This window comes from Castor canadensis, chromosome 4 (genome assembly GCF_047511655.1).
Source record: "Castor canadensis chromosome 4, mCasCan1.hap1v2, whole genome shotgun sequence".
Lineage (NCBI taxonomy): Eukaryota > Metazoa > Chordata > Mammalia > Rodentia > Castoridae > Castor > Castor canadensis.
The window spans coordinates 128,471,528-128,487,867 of NC_133389.1; positions in this window are offsets into that span (position 1 = coordinate 128,471,528).

Here is a 16,340-nt window from a genome sequence, read left to right on the forward strand (position 1 = left end):
AGTTATATAACTTGATAAGCATCTATGCTGTGTCCCAACTCAAGACTGGTCCTTGGTTGTTGATAACATGCCCTCTGTGTATCTTAATTTCTTTGAACATCTGGGATGAAAGGAGTTGCTCTTATAATACTTTACATGTAAAATACCTCTCAGTTAAAGACCTCAAATACTTATACACCTATAAAGTTGTTATTTTGGCTACAGGCTACAAGTGTGAGAATACTTCACATAAATAAGGTAGAGGATTCCTGGCCCCTTCAGTCTAGATGTTGTTAATGTCATCAGAGTCCTGTGTTTATTCTACAGCAGCTGAACTCATGGCTTGGCAGGTTAAAAACCTTACTGTGCACTTTTCAACCCACGCTGAAGTCCAATGTCTGGGAAAACACTTAGGAAAATATTATTTCCATTAGCAAATTTCCTTATGGTCATATTGTTATTTTGGCAAAAGCAGACAGACATTAAATGTCTGTCACATACTCCTGGCTTCACCAGCTGAAGTATAATTCTAGCTTTGCCCTTTAATTTTCATTAGGACAACCAAAAAACTGGTTCTAAATGATTTTTAAGGATCTGTCTTCACTAATCTTTATGGAAACTCACAGATGCGAGACTTTTAACCAGCAGAATATAGACAAAAAAATCAAATTTTATCAAAATTGAAGGTCTATGAAAACACACTCCCCAATACACACACACACACACACACACACACACACACACACGCACGCACACACACACACACACACACAGAGTATGTTTGTGCACTGTGTTTTGAATGTTCTCTCCAAAACTCCTGCTGAGATACAATTGTTACTATAACAGTATTAAGAAGTATAATTTTAAGAGGTGACTTCATGAATAATTCAATGCCATATTTCAGGAGTGGGTTTGCCCACTCTTCATATCCATCTTGCCTTCTCTTTGCTTTTTGCCATGTGATGTCTTCTACTATGTTATAACACGGCAAGAAAGTCCTCACCAGATGCTAGGACCTTGACTGGACTTCCCAGCTCCAAAATGGTAAATTGATACATTTCTCTTGATTATAAATAGCCATTCTGTGATAGTCTGTCATAGCAGAAAAAAAAAGAAGTCTAAGATTGTGTGGATGTGTGTGTTTCAACTCATGTCTCCCTCCATTTCACTATTACATAAGGTTTCCTTTATTTAGTGAACATTTACAGAGCATCTATGAAGCACTAGATGTCATCAAATTCTAGACAAGATACAAAAATGAATCAAAGTTCCTGCATTCAATGTGCTCATTATCTAGGGAAAAAAATAGATAAGAAGGAAGTAACTACAATTTAGTATAAAGGAGGATTTAAAAGAAGGAAGGGGCTGTAGTGGCAACACAGAGGAGGCATTCCTAACTGTTAGGGAGGTGAAGTCAGGAGACTTCTATTTGCTTGGGATCCTTGAGTTAATAATTGGTTTCCATATTCTTGAAAGAGGGTTGGCAAACTATGGCCTATGGGACAAATCCAACTAACTGCCTGTTTTTATAAATAAAGTTTTATTGGAATACAATTGTGCCCATTCATTTACATATTAACTATGGCTACTTTCAAGCTGTCATATTCAAGTTGAGTGATTGAGACAGTATGGTTGGGCACTCCCCAAAATATCTGTTCCCTTATACCTATAATATGTGAATATACTATTTCGCATTGCCCAAACCAATAATATGAGTCCTTAAAAGCAGAGCATTGCTCTCCTCCCAGCTGTGGCCAATGGGAGAGATACACAATGAAAAGGATTTGATGTCCTAATGCGAGTTTTGAAATGTAAGAAGCTGAGTGCAAGGAAATGAATTCTGTCAACAACTCAAGTGAGGAAATGTGTCCTTCTCCTACAGCTTCCGGAAAGGAATGCAGCCTTGATTTTAGCCCACTGAAACCATACTGGACTGATCTACAGAACTATAGGATAAATTTTAGTTCTTTAAGCTACTAAGTTTGTGGTAATTTGTAACCGTAGCAATAGAAAACTAATATGGAAAGATACCATATGGCCCCAGAGCCTAAAATATTTATTTTTTACACCTTTCATGAAAAATACCTGCCAACTTCTGTTTTTAAATATGCCTGACAAATTTTGTAGAAATATTTCAAAAGCTGGTGTTAGAAACTACTAATTGTCCAATGGTATTCATTCTTTTTCTTCCATTTTAGCAATAGGACCTAATGCACATACATGAATACCAGCCACAGACTACATTTGTCAGCCTCTCTTGCAGCTAGCTTTTCCCTGTTACAAAGCTGTCCTCAATGGATCTTGATTGAAAGTGGTGGGTGTGACTTCTATGTCACATCCTTAAAAGGAAGGTGTTTATATTCCATCTCCTCTTGTCCTTTCCCATATGCTGGAATGCAAATCTTGCGATGCTGAGCCACATTTGGCAATATGGAGAAGGATAGCACCTAGAGCAATGATGAAACAAGATGGAAGGAATCTGAATCCCTGAATGACCTTATGGAGCAGAGCCACCTAACTACCATGGTCATGTTTTCTACCTCTGGACTGATACATGAGAGAAGAATAAACTGAGCCACCATGTTCTAAGGTTTCTTCATTCCAGAAATTCAGTATGAGTACTGACTAGTACAGGGAGGCCGTCCCCTCTCTTAGGGTAGGATGGGAGAAAAAATAGATTAATTCATGAATGGGCTGCTGTAATCCACAGCCACCACAGGTATTTATAGCTTTTCCAAAGCAATTTAAAACACATGTAGAGGTTTTAACATATGGCTGAAAATCTTTGACATTCCTCCCAACAAGAAGTAAAATCTATCTGGGACTATGGCCTCAGCAAGGTCCTGAGTTCAAACCCAGTACTGAGAGAGAGAGAGAAGTGTAATTTGTATCCTGTCTCCTTGAGTCAGGCAAGGCTTGTGTCTGCTTTGGCATATAAAGTAGAACAAAAATAATGCTAATGACTTCAGAGTCTGTCTCATAAAGGATCATGCAGTTGCTGTGTTGCTTGCTAGACTCTCCAGGCATGGAGCCCTGAGCCACCAAGCTAGAAGTCCAGCTGCCCTAAGCCCACCATGCTAGAGAAGTCACATGTAGTTGCTCAAGTCAGTCATCCCAGTTGAACTCATAGCTCAACTATCCCAGTCAGGTACAAAGCATATGACTACAGAAGTCATCTTAGAAATGGAGCCACAATCCAACCACTCCAGCCTTAACCGTTGAGGCCTCCCTGCTTATTTGAGACATTCTAGTCACTGTGATACAGAAAAGAGTCCACAGAATTCATGAGCATGATAAAGTGGGGATCTTATGCACTATATTTTGAGAGGTTTGTTGTATTCTTGAGAATGAAGGAGAAAAGGATAGGAACCAAAGCATCAAAGCCCACTGTCTTCCTACCACCCAGAATCTAGTAATCAGGATCCATCCTGAGTAAGCAAATGAGATGCCTCCAACATGACCTTTGACTTAAGTGAATAGAACCTCAAAGTTTTCTCTGATTCATGCTCAAATGACCAGGTTCTCTGAATCACACCTGGGCTTAAGGACCATGTGGGACCACCCTGAGAAACTCAGTTGTAGTGGCACTCATTGGCTAATACCATCATGCTGTTTTTACCAATTAGGAAAAAGAGCAAATGTCTAGACATTCCCAAGTGACAGCCAAGCCTCAGCCTTTTTTGCCAGATATCCCCTTATCACAGAAAGCCTAAGACAAAACTTAGTGAAGAAGGATGTCCTACAGAGTATATCAAATGATCCAGGAAATGTCACTACAACAAGAGTCTCCCTAACATCATTCTAATTACTGTGGAGCAGACTACTACTACAAGGTTTGATTAATCCTGGTATATCGTTATTTAATTTGGATTCCTATGACATCGCCTTTCTCAGAATTATATTGGTGTGCAATAAGTTAGTGCTTACAATAAATTAAGGGCTGTGAACTTGCTGACATACCCTGGAAGCTAGGACAGGATCAGTCCACAGAGAGAAAAGCAAATTTCTCTCCCTAGTGTAATCAATCCTTCTGCCACTGGGAGCTCTTAATCTGTTAACCTATGTTTGTTAGGACACCTGGTCAATCTTAGGGATAAACCTGCTAGTTAAAAACTGGTTAAAAATCCTGATTAACAAACTAATTAGTTTAGTCCTTGAAATGTATTATACAATCATATTTTTAATTATAAATTAATTTATTCTAAAGATCACACTGAATTTGTTAAATGCTCAGTAAATCTGCAAATGGCCTTTGGACAAAAGCAATAAAAAACTAGAACTAGGTTTACTGATGGAATGGAAAAACAAATTAGAAGAAGCTTTGCCATTCATGTAATTAGATTTCATGTAGACATGCTTCTGTCTGTAAAAACTATAGCCAAAAAGCAACAGTTTTGCTGAAACATTACTGACAGAATATGCTTTTCCTTACCGAGTGATTGCAGTTTAAATTTTGTGTGTCCAACATTTATCTTTCCTCAGCACTGCTCCCCCCACACACCACCCCTACTTCTCCCTTTGCTGGGAAGCATTCATTTTTAATTTTTTAGTGTAAACTGCATCATTCCTTATCAAGCTTTGGAATCCATTTAAATATTGATATAAGCAACTTAGTCTCTGAGAAATAAAAGCCCAATGGGGATTTTCATAGCACCCTTCAGAGGTAATTTATCCAAGGAACACTTCATTGTTTACTTCATGCACTGTAATACTTTTCAGAAGACAAAACCCACTAAATAGATAGCATGCTGGATTGTGACATACATAGTTTAATTTATGGCTTCTCATTAAAGAAGGCTTCCGGTTTGATTGGACCTTATATCATCTGGAGTGCCCATGAATTTGTGATGATACAATTGGCCTTTTATTACCTTACTGGTTTATTATTGAACTTTGTCTTGAATATTTTGATTATGAGATTAACTGATACCTCTTCGTCAAAAGTTCTTCCACATGGGAGGGGGGATAAAGGAGAATGATGGAGGAGGTAAATTCAAGTATGATATATTTGATATATTTTAAGAACATTTGTAAATGCCACAATGTTCCCTTACCCAGCACAACAATAAAAATAAAAGTTCCCCCACATCCCTCATACCCTTCAAAACCAGCATTCAATGCTGAGAGTGGTGGGGACCCCCTTTGCCTTAGGGTACATCTTAAGAATTATAGGTTGTCTTGAGCATGAGATGGTAGCCAACATCTCTTCCAAAAGTGGGAAAAATCTATTTTTTAAAGAATTCCTCTAATTTCACCAAATTGTAACTAATTACAGAATTAATTAAAAGAATGTTCCCTTTCAATGCTTTGTTATAGTATGACCCTTTAAACATGAAGGAGAGAATGGGCTGGTCCTGTCTACTAGCTAGCCCATGAATAGTTTCCTAATTGGATCACAGTTTGAGTGAACAGTGATTCTTATAGGACCGAAGGTTTGGGTACTAGTGCTGGGTTCACCCCTATCTACCTGACCTTGAATCACTTCACCTCTTTAGGTGAAATTAAAGTCGAACTAGAGGCTCTTGCAAGTTGTTTCTTTTTTAGTTCTATGGATGAGAAAGATAATAATTATACTTGAGTATTTACAATACTTTAACTCTTGCTCTAATGTGGGTATCATCCATCTATGTGATTCATGAAATCACTACTTACTGATCTTAGCCCCTACTAGATGGAAAACTCATGCTCAATATGAGACTGACTGATATCAAACTGGCAGACACTGGGCCTATACTCAGGCTGCTCCCAATTTAGTTGGGATGATGGGACTAAGACATGAAGTTATATGCTGTCATCATACAATCTACTAGTTGTCTCCATATCAGTCCCTGACTGCAGGTTTTGAAAATTTGTCTCCAATAGCTCAATCTTTCCAAACCCCGGATCAATGAGAGCCAAGTTTAGCAATGTATTAGAAGATGCATCTTCACTGATTTTGTCTACAATTGTGACCCAGGTATCCTGAACCTCTTCCCATGAACACCATATGTGTATCCAACCCTGAACCAAGTCTATGTACAGTCCAAGTAATGGTTGATCTTATCTGGCTTTCTGGTGAATTGTTTTAGTTATTATACAGGCTAAGGCATTCTATCAGACTCCTACAAACTAGGCTGCTTAAGTTAGAAGTTTATTTATTTATGAAGTAGTAACAATCCTGAGTTTGGTCAATATGTCCTATTGTCTTCTACACCTGCTTGCATTTCTGGACCCAAGAGAGATGTTGCGATTTCATACATTAATTCAAACATGAGAATGACAAAATAACTTGGGTGCTTTAATCTTGAAGTATCCAGTGTTTAGGTGAAGGAATTATCAAGAGCCTGAATTTGTTTAAATATCTCCAAATCAAGCCCATGTCCGTGTTTCCCAAAGGGATTCTGTAATCCAGAATGTTTTTATAGGTGTGTCCCCAAGTGGCTCTGAGAATTTGTTATGCTGCTGCTGAAGAACATTTCGGTGGAAAAGCAGAGACTCACAATAGCAAAACAGGCAGGAATACACATGCAAAAGTAGTATAAATGATACAAGCACACTGAAATGGAGCCAAGAAGTTAGTATTAATAGGTCTGCTACTGTTTGGGCAGAAGGAAAACTGATGTTTGCATTCAGCCCCTCCTGTTATGTTGTACAATGAGATTGTTTTCAAGCTGGAAAATATTTTAACAGGTTGTTTCCAATGTGCAAATTTAGAGCCCCAACCTTGGTAGAAGGGGAGAGAAGGGTGATGGTTGTAGAGACACAAAAAGACACTTCCAAGTTAATAATATTTGCAGTCTCTAATAAGTCAGGAGGGGAGAACAGAGTAATCTATAATATTCAAAGACCTGGGGAAAGTGGGGCTCCAAGAAAGTGGGGGCCACCTCAGAGAAAATGATATTATGCCTCATATCTCCCGACTGAATCTGTGTAATAATGAATTCACAAGCTTGAGAGTGTGTCTGGGATATTTCTTCTAACATAAGTATAATACTAATAGAAATGGGGTTTTTTTTTCAGGGCCACAGGAGAGAAAGTAAGACAGAGCAGCTGCAGTGAACAGAAACAAGCTGCTCACCTTACATATTTATGTTTCTCTTTGTGAGATGGCACTAAAAGTATCCTCTTCCATACTTGAATTTCTTAAACTCTTTTTAAAGCAAAGTATTTCTTAAATATTTATATGGAAAAAAATCGAACCTTATAACCAGTAGACTGTTATTCTAATCAGTTTCCTCTGAATACTATGTTGGTCTTTCCACCTCTGAGTTTCTCATTCCAGTCATTATAATCTAGCACAGTGAGCACTGTTTCTTTTTTTCTTTTGTATCTAAAAAGCTTAAAACTCACACATGCTTTCTTTCTCTCTCTCTTACAGGTTACCATTCTCCTAGTACAGTCTGTTTATTCAAAGACAAAACCAAACAGATACATTAAATGTTAGCATAAAATCTATGGTCATTTGGACCTAGGCTTATAAATCCTAACCTAGATGATAAATATAAATGTATCTCACTTTCATGATAAGAGATTTATTTCTGAAAATTCTGTGTTATACATGTTACATTTTAAACACTGTGACTAAAACCTGTTCTTTATTACCCAAGGTGGATAGCTGCTTCTAAAAGCTGGAGTTGTCTGAAGACAAGGTAGACCTTGGCCTCCTCCATCCTCACTCTGAAGCTTGCACTGAAGAAACTGCCTAGATGCACAGAGCAGCCAGTGTGTCCACACACCAGCTTCTTCTATCACATTCTCCAGCCAGGGCTTCATCTTTCAGCGTAAGAGCTGCTTCCAATAAAAGGGTTGTGATGCTCAAGCCCTATGATGACACCACTGGTGCCTCCAGTTGGATCAGCCTCACTAGACTTTCAACTTTTATACTCCAAGCTTGCAAGCAAACAAAAATGGACCCTTCACTCCCAGGACATTGGGTTCTCTGAACTTCTCTTTAAAAGCTATAGTCATTGCAATAACCCCAGAACAGAGATCTGCTCACTACTCGGGCACTCAGTGTTTAAATAAACACGCTTTCATTCTGAGTACTGTGATTTTGTTTCAACAAAACTCCCAAACTGAGCTCTTTCTCTTATTCTCAGTTGACAAGGACCTTCTGTCCCCACCATTTACAAAACTCAAACTGGAAGATTCCAGGCGAGTTAACCCAGGCTGTGATCACTACTCTCATCTCTGCAAACATAGCTGTTTACAGAGGGCAAGCTGCTTTTGTGTGATTCAAAGCATTACTAATTAAAACCTGTTACCTTCTTAAGGACAGATATATTCTTCTCTAGAGCAGCATTTGTCTGTCCCATTAGCATTAATGGGAGTAACACAAGTGCATCAAGAGGAGAATAGTCCCCTTGGGTCTTTGAACTTAAGTCTACTTCAAAACTGAAACCGATATATACAATGGTATCATTGATGCCATTAAAAATCATTATACTTTACTACAACTTTTATAAAAGTGATTGTAAGCTTCATGAAATACACTTGGCTCCTGGGAGTTGTGCATTATTAGGCTGAGACTGGACATGATAAAGTGAATTACACTGTTATACTTGAAAAATATTCTGTCTAGGGGAATTTACCAGATCCCACAGAGCTTGTACAGGGGTCTAAATTCACAAAGACAATTAGCTTGGGTACATGTTAAAAGCACTGTAATTCTATGCCAAAATTTGGGAGAAGATCTGGTAAGAGACGCAACTCAGTATCTATGTTTACAATGATATGTCTTAATGGGCTGCTATAAAATACCATCACCTTGTGTCTCTATAATGTACTTCATTTGCATAGTCTTAAATGCTTTACAGGCACTCTGGAGCTGATGTTTCAATTATTTTAGAGGGAGAAAGGAAAGGGCATTTTTCCCTAGACTGTGAAACTGAGACTTAGTGAGCAACTCAGTGACCAGGGTAAAGAATGACTAAAAAGGAAGGATTTGTGTTTTGATGTGAACCACAAGTGTTGGGGAGCCAGGACAGTGAGGCCCTCAGTTTCCAAGATCTAGACCTTTGTCTGCATAATTAGCTGTTGCTTTCACTGTCCTGGGAGGAGTCAATGTGACAGCCTGGGTATGTGACCTCATTAGCCATGTGACCATGACCGAGTTTAATAGTTTCCTCATACGTAAAACAGAGATTACAAAGTACCTACCTCATGGGGTTGTTTTGAAGATTAAACGACTTAATACAAATAAACCCCTTTGAATAGTGCCTGGACCAGAGTAAGCACTCAATAAATGTTAGTCATCATTGTTAACCTTTAAGCCCAGCCAGGCTTTCCATGGGGAAATAGTGTGTTGGGGAGGGGGGAGTCGGAGGGCGGAGAGAACTAATCTCTCCAAAGGGAGTTCCATGTTTCTCTGTTTATGGTCAAAAGTCCCATGGACGCATAGCTTTGGGCAGTCAAAAAATACAAGCTGCTTGAGAAAAATTGTGCATATTCCAGGTGGGTGTGTGGGATGCATGCCATAGTCTGCCCAACTTCATCAGGCCCTTTCCTGAGAATGGAGGAACAGTGTGTGTTCCCTTGATTCTCCATAAGGGGTGAACCAAGGCCAACTTTGGTGTCTCCACCATATTCTGGAGCCATCTCAGACCTCAAGGCTCTCTTGCCACCTTATATATAATTAGTCATGGATTCCCTTAACTAGTAAGTTGTTTCCTCAATTTCTAAATCTGCCTAGTGTCACCTGAACCCAAACTCCAGTGGTCTCAGGTTTTCTCAGTAAAGGTGCTACAGGCTGGGACATCAGGGGGACTAGAAATGCCTCTTTCTGTTGTCTCCTCTCTATGGGCTTGGCTGCCTGACCAGTCATGGGACAGGGAGAAGGGTCCCAACAGAGGCCTCCCTCTGTCTGTTAAATCTCTTATGTCCAACAGGTTACTTCCTTTCCTGTGGGCTCTGTGACATGCTCTTTCTTAACACATTGCACACTTTATTGAAATTATGTATGATTTTCTTCACTGTACTGTAAACTTCTAGAAGCCAGAAAGAGCGTTATTTCATCTGATACTAGTATGGTGTCAATATTAGTGGACACCCAAATTTTTATGAAATATAAACCTTCTGGGCAAAGGAGTTTGCTAAATCATTTCTTGGAACCATGAGTTTTAAAAGCATTCCCATAGTTGTTAATTCAGGCTCAAATACTATAAATCTATTCCTTGGTGTTCTTGAAGGTGATTTGATTTGCCTCAAAGTCTCCTTCAGATTTCTTAGCTTTCAGGCAATTATATAAATGCTAAATTGGACATTTTTTTCTTATTTTTAAATGTCAGCAATAATAAACTAAGCCTATATTTGCTTTTTAAATGTAATGAAAGTAAAATTAGACCACCAGATCAATTTTACAGATTATTTTCATATCTTTGGGATTTAAGCAAACTAACAAAAACTGTGGTCCCAAGAAAGGCTTCAGTGTTCGAAACCACTGACTTAATAAGTTTTTTTTATATCTATTTAGCATCTCAATAAACTTTATCAACCTCCTTTCATTCCACTGGCAATTTTCTGACCTCCAAGCTGAAGACTTGAGCCCTGAATCCTGCTCATGGGTGAGTAATCACAGCAAGCCTACAGCAGAACCTATCCCGACCTACAAATATATCATCTTCAGCATTGTAAATCAAAGCCTCAAAGAGCATCATTTAGCCTGCAGCTAAAATTGCTTGTTTATCAGATGGTGCCTGGTTTAGCGTGGAGCCATCCCTTGTAAATCTCCAGGACCTTTTACAGCATATACTTAAGCAAGCATATTGGCTCCTGGGAGGCTTTCTGAGAGCTTTAATGACTGTGGGCTGCTAAAAGATCCAGGCCTTGGTTTAACTAAAGTGGCTACGGGTACAGTTTGGCTCCATTTTGTAAACTCACAAAGATAAGACGTCTGCTTTCTCCAAAGGGAGAGCAAGCATTTGTTTCTTAGGAAATCTTTATATCCAAAGTGTTAATGTTCCTGTGGCTTTGGGTATTGTGACCTTTTGTCTGCTAACTTTTGATTTACTGAGGGAGAGAGGTCTTACTCTAGGCTTTATTGGCACTCTGGAAAAGACAATGAGCTTCATGTAACTCTGCAAAATTACATGGAAAAAATATGATTTTGGATTAGCACTGACACACACATATCATACACAATGGGAAGGTGTGCCTGCTCTCCCTGCCACATAGAATACTATAACCTCTCTTTATGTGCAGGTAATGGTAAACAAGGTGCCCATGCTTCTCCAAAAGGGTGGTTACTGTGCTCTCTGCAGACCCTGATGTCTGCTTGCTTACCTCAGCACTTTCCTTCTCAGAAAGAAAACAGTTTATAGATTCTGGCCATGTAGTTAAAGGTAGCAAAGGCAAATTGTCCACCAAATTCCCATTGGCTTCAAAACCTAGCTCCTTGCTAAAGTCATGAATAGCTTATTGACTGAATGCACCACCAAGGGCCCAGGCAGTCTACCAACTGCTCCACTGATCGGCGATGGAAGAGCTCTGATGAAACTCACTAATTAAAGAAATCTTTACATGGTTCTTTCTTATACACCATCTCTTTGATACAAGTTAATTAAAGTACTCTTCAAAACCCTCACTTGACATGGGAAAAGTTCCCAAGAGAATTGGAACTGAAGCAAGCAGGGGATCTTCTCTTGTTTTCAGGCAATGATAAATTGTTTCTGTGCTAATTTTACAGCTATCATGTCTGGGTTTTAAACATCAGCCTCGTTTCCCTAAAACTGTTCCATCTCTTCATAAGAAAAAGCTTAGCTTGTTGCCCTTGCTCTATTTAGGGCAAGGAGCTTTATGTTTAGGAGAATTTAAAAGTAATAATTTTTGTTTTAGTTTGCTAATATTTTTACTGTTCTCCAAACAAACACGCTGCTATGGGTAATCTGTTCCCTGCTTAGCATCATTTTGATGAAAGCCATCAAAGTTGGGACTCCTGAGGATAAGTGTACAATATTTGACATAAAAGCTAATAATATGTGCACCTGTTGCAACCTGCTGAAATCACAAGCTGGTCCAGAACTTGGGAAGTAAAACTTTAACCAACTCATATGCTTCCTGAAAAGACTTTATACATATATTTCTCCAAAACCAGCTCTGAGACAGTTTGTAATAGTCAAGCAAATTAGAAGACAGATGATGCTGGTGGGTCCCTAAATGGCTTTAAAAAAAAATGGGGGCCTCTCTTCCCTTGTGTACTTGGGGACCACACTTTTAAACACCTTCACTTTAACCCCTAAATGGCAAGGCACAATAAGAAGAGCCTTCTAGGAATATGGGTAACATTACACAGTGCTTATTTCATTCATTAATCCATGCAAGAATTGTTTATTGATCATCTAGTGTGCATGGTACGAGGACCTGTAACAGTTTCCCTGTCCTTGGTGAATCATGCAGTTTAGGAAGTGTATTAGTCAGGTCTCTGCCACTGTGACAAAATACCTGAGATAATCAACTTAGAGGAGAAAACACACATTTTGACTTATATTTCTGGAGGTTTCAGTTCATGGTTAGTTAGTTCATTGATTTTGAACCTGTGGTATCATGGGATGGGGGGGAGGGGGCTCATGGTAAAGGAAACTGCTCACTTCATGGTGGCTAGAAAGTGAAAGAGGAAAGGAGAGAGAAGAAAGGGCCAGGGTCCCTCAAGGACACATCCCTGTGACCTAACTTCCTTTCACAAAGCCACACTTCCTGAAGTTTCCATCTGTTCCCAAAAGTGCCACCTGAGGACCAAGCCTTTAACATATGGGCCTTTAGGGGACATTCCAGATCCAAACTTTAGAGGTAAGGAATGGCATCCATTAGTAAAAAAAACCCAAAAAAAACCTAACTGTAAAATTGCAATATGGACACAAGATGTGAAGAAGAAATACAGAATGCTGTGAGAGTCTAAAAATAGAGGGATTCTACCTAGCTTAAAAAGTCAAGAAGTCTCCCCTAAAAAAAAATAACACTGGGATCAGAAGTATAAGTCAGATTTACCTTAGCAAAGAAGGAAAGAAAGATCATTCCAAATGGAGAACACCATATGCAAAGGCCTGTGAAAGGAGGGAACTTAGAGGAGCCAGTCTGACTGAAGAGGAGATCCCCCAAAGAAGAGTCAGGTACAAGTTGAGTTTAGGCCTTGCAGCACCCCTTAGTCCATATTCAAAGGATTATGCACAGTGAGAATCACAAAGATTCCAATCAGAAGCTAATATAATCAGGGCTGCACTTGAAAAGATCACAGTAACTGCAGGGTAGAAAAGAGACAAAGAGCTGCTAGGACTCATCTCTGTGATGAGGTAAGAGTGACAATAGTTTAGGAAGGGGACAGTGAGACAAGGGACAAAGGTGATAATGGTAGAAATTCAGGGAGAAGTAGATTTGAGAAATATTTGGAGGTAAAATCAACAGGACTTAGGGAGAGGACTTTCAAAATATAGGAAAGAGTGGTGTCAGACTTATTTTTACACACCCATTGTACATAACTGGATGGCTGCTGGTGCCATTTAGTATCCTCTAGGATACTAAAAGGACAGGGCTCAAAAACTGGGAAGAGTTTAGGACATGATGGATTTGAGGTGGCCCCAAGACATCTGGAGATATCAGGTAGACAGTTAAATAAATAGTCCTGAAGTTGCCAGAGCCCTGAGCTAGATGCAATTATGAGATACCTGTGTGGAGTTGGACACTGAAGCCAGTGTGTTAGTTTTCTTAGTCTGCCATAACACATTACCACAACATGGCAGTTTAAACAACAGAAATGTATTCTGTCAGTGTTTAAGGCTTAAAGTCCAAAATCCATCAGGGGCATGCTCCTCCTGCAGGCTCTAGAAAGACTCCTTCATTGCTTCTTCCAGCTGCTGCTGGCTGCCTCTCAGTCCTTTACTGTTTCCTTACCTTTGACCATGTGATTCCAGACTCTGCTGGTGTTTTTCTCTTTTGTGTGTCTCCTCTTCTCTCTATTTGCCTCTATTTGTCTCTTATGGGACACTTGTCATTGTATTTAGGACCAACTATACAATCCAGGATGGTCTCATCTAGATACACTTACAATTAGTACATCTGCGAAGACTTTTCCCAATAAGCTCATGGTCACAGGTTCCAAGGTTTAAAATGTGGACATATGATTCAAGCTACTCAACACGCATGCATCACATGCCTGAGATACCCAAGATAATATAGAGTAAGGCAAGAAAATGGCCTAAGACTGTGCCTAGAGAAACTCTGATGTTTATTCAGTTTGCCGTGAAGAATAGACAATAATCATGTCCATCAATAAAAGAAGTTCCTGGAGAATCTGAGCTCATTATCAATTAGAACTCCCCAAACTTTCCCATGATTCATCATTCTCACCCACTAGCCCTTTGCTCTTACACGCCCCTGTACAATTCTTTTCTCAAATTCTTCTGCCCAGTATTACTTAGAACTTAATTAGCACTCTCATTAATTACTCTCTAGATTTTCTGTATGCATTAGTCTTAATGTGCTCCTGAGGGCAGGCTGTGCTTCTATTTCCCCGGTATTTCCCCACAGCATTCAATATAGTACTAAACAGGTGACATACATCCAATGGATAGTTGCTGATTGTAAGTTTAGTATTAATTTTCCATTTTTTAATTTTCTAGTACTTCTAGCAAGCTACAAATTTAGTGGATTAAAATCATAATAATTTATAATCTTACAGTTAATAGATCTGTGACAATACAAATCTCAGTGGACTTACATGAATGTGTGTACAGAGCCAGGTTCCTTTCTGGAAGCTTCTTTCTATGCCTTTTCCAGCTTCTAAAGTCCTCTTGCATTCATTCCTTGGCTCATGGCCCCATTCTTCCATCTCCAAAGCCAGCAACAGTAAGTTCTTCTCACATCTAACCACTATGATCTCCTTCCTCATCCACTTACAACTAACTGTCCTTATAACAGACCTGTCATGACAATCCAGGATAATTTCTCTAAGACCAGAAAATTAGCAGCCTTAATTTCATCTGCAGCTTAAATTCCTTTGCCATGTAAAGTAATGTATTTACAGTTCCCAGGGATTAGGATGTGGACATCATAGGGGAGAGCAGCCATTATTTTGTCTCCTCATATTTATGTATTAAATTGCACAGCCAGGATGTTTGCCTTTGAACACAGGCTCACAAACAACAACAACAACAACAACCTGACTCCCAATTCCTGTTCCATGAGCAGGAAGACTTCTAAACAAAACATGAAGAACTATTACTTGGTGCTAACTAGTTGTCAGTCAGCAAAGAAAGGACAAGTGCTAACAGGTGGCCCAAAATGGAGATGTATACCTGGCCTCAGAATCTTGAAAATCCTGTAAAAATTTCTTCAGAGTTTGCTGTGTATCTGTGGCCAAGTACCTACTAATACTAATGCATTACCATCCAAGTAAGGACACCATGAAGACCAAAAAGGACACAATAGATGTGATCTGGATTTATAATCACCCTAGAAGAGGTAGAGAATATTGCCAAAATGAAGGAAATTCTTTTTATCTGGCTGTTTAGGGCCAGGGGGTGTAAAACTGGCTCATGTCCACATAAGACACTTGCTATTGCTCCTTGGCCACTAGTTTGGGACCAACTCATACACAAGTGCAGTGCTAGAGCCAGGACAACTCTGTTGTCAGAACTGTTACATTTGGGTCGCCTTGCTTTGCCCACCAAAAGTTCAACACATTCCAAAATGCCTCCTTGTATTTACCGAGAGCCTCGTTTTACCAAAGTACTTTCACACATTCTTCTGGATCTTCACAATAGTTCTGTAAGGCCAGCCAAGAAAATGCACCTTAGACTTTCTGCACTTTGCAAAAGAGGAAGCTGGATGCAGAAGAATCAAGTGGCTTTTCCAAGGCCACAGAACTGCTTGTACCAGAAACCCAAATGGTCCCAATTCAGGTCCCACTTCAGGGCTCTTTTTCCCATACTCTGGGAGATTGGCATCATCCTTCATTAGAAACCCTATTAGGGAGCCGGGTGCCGGTGACTCACACCTGTAATCCTAGCTACTCAGGAGGCAGAGATCAGGAGTATTGGATTCGAAGCCAGCTTGGGGAAATAGTTTGTGAGTCCCTATCTCAAAAATACCCAACACAAAAGAGGGCTGGCCGTGTGGCTCAAGTGGTAGAGTGTCTGCCTAGCAAGTGTGAGGCCCTGAATTCAAGCACCAGTACCACCAAAAAAAAAAAAAGGAGAAGAAACCCTATTAGACGGAAGCATGGGGAACCAGCCAACTTGTAACCACCTTCTCAAGAGCCTACTTGAGACTGTTGCCTGAGACTTAAAGAAAAATAGCATAAATACTGATATGTTCTCTCTGATTTGACTTTTAAATGGATAAGGAAACATTCAAAGCATGTATTTCTTGCCTCCAGCTACTCTGGAGACAGA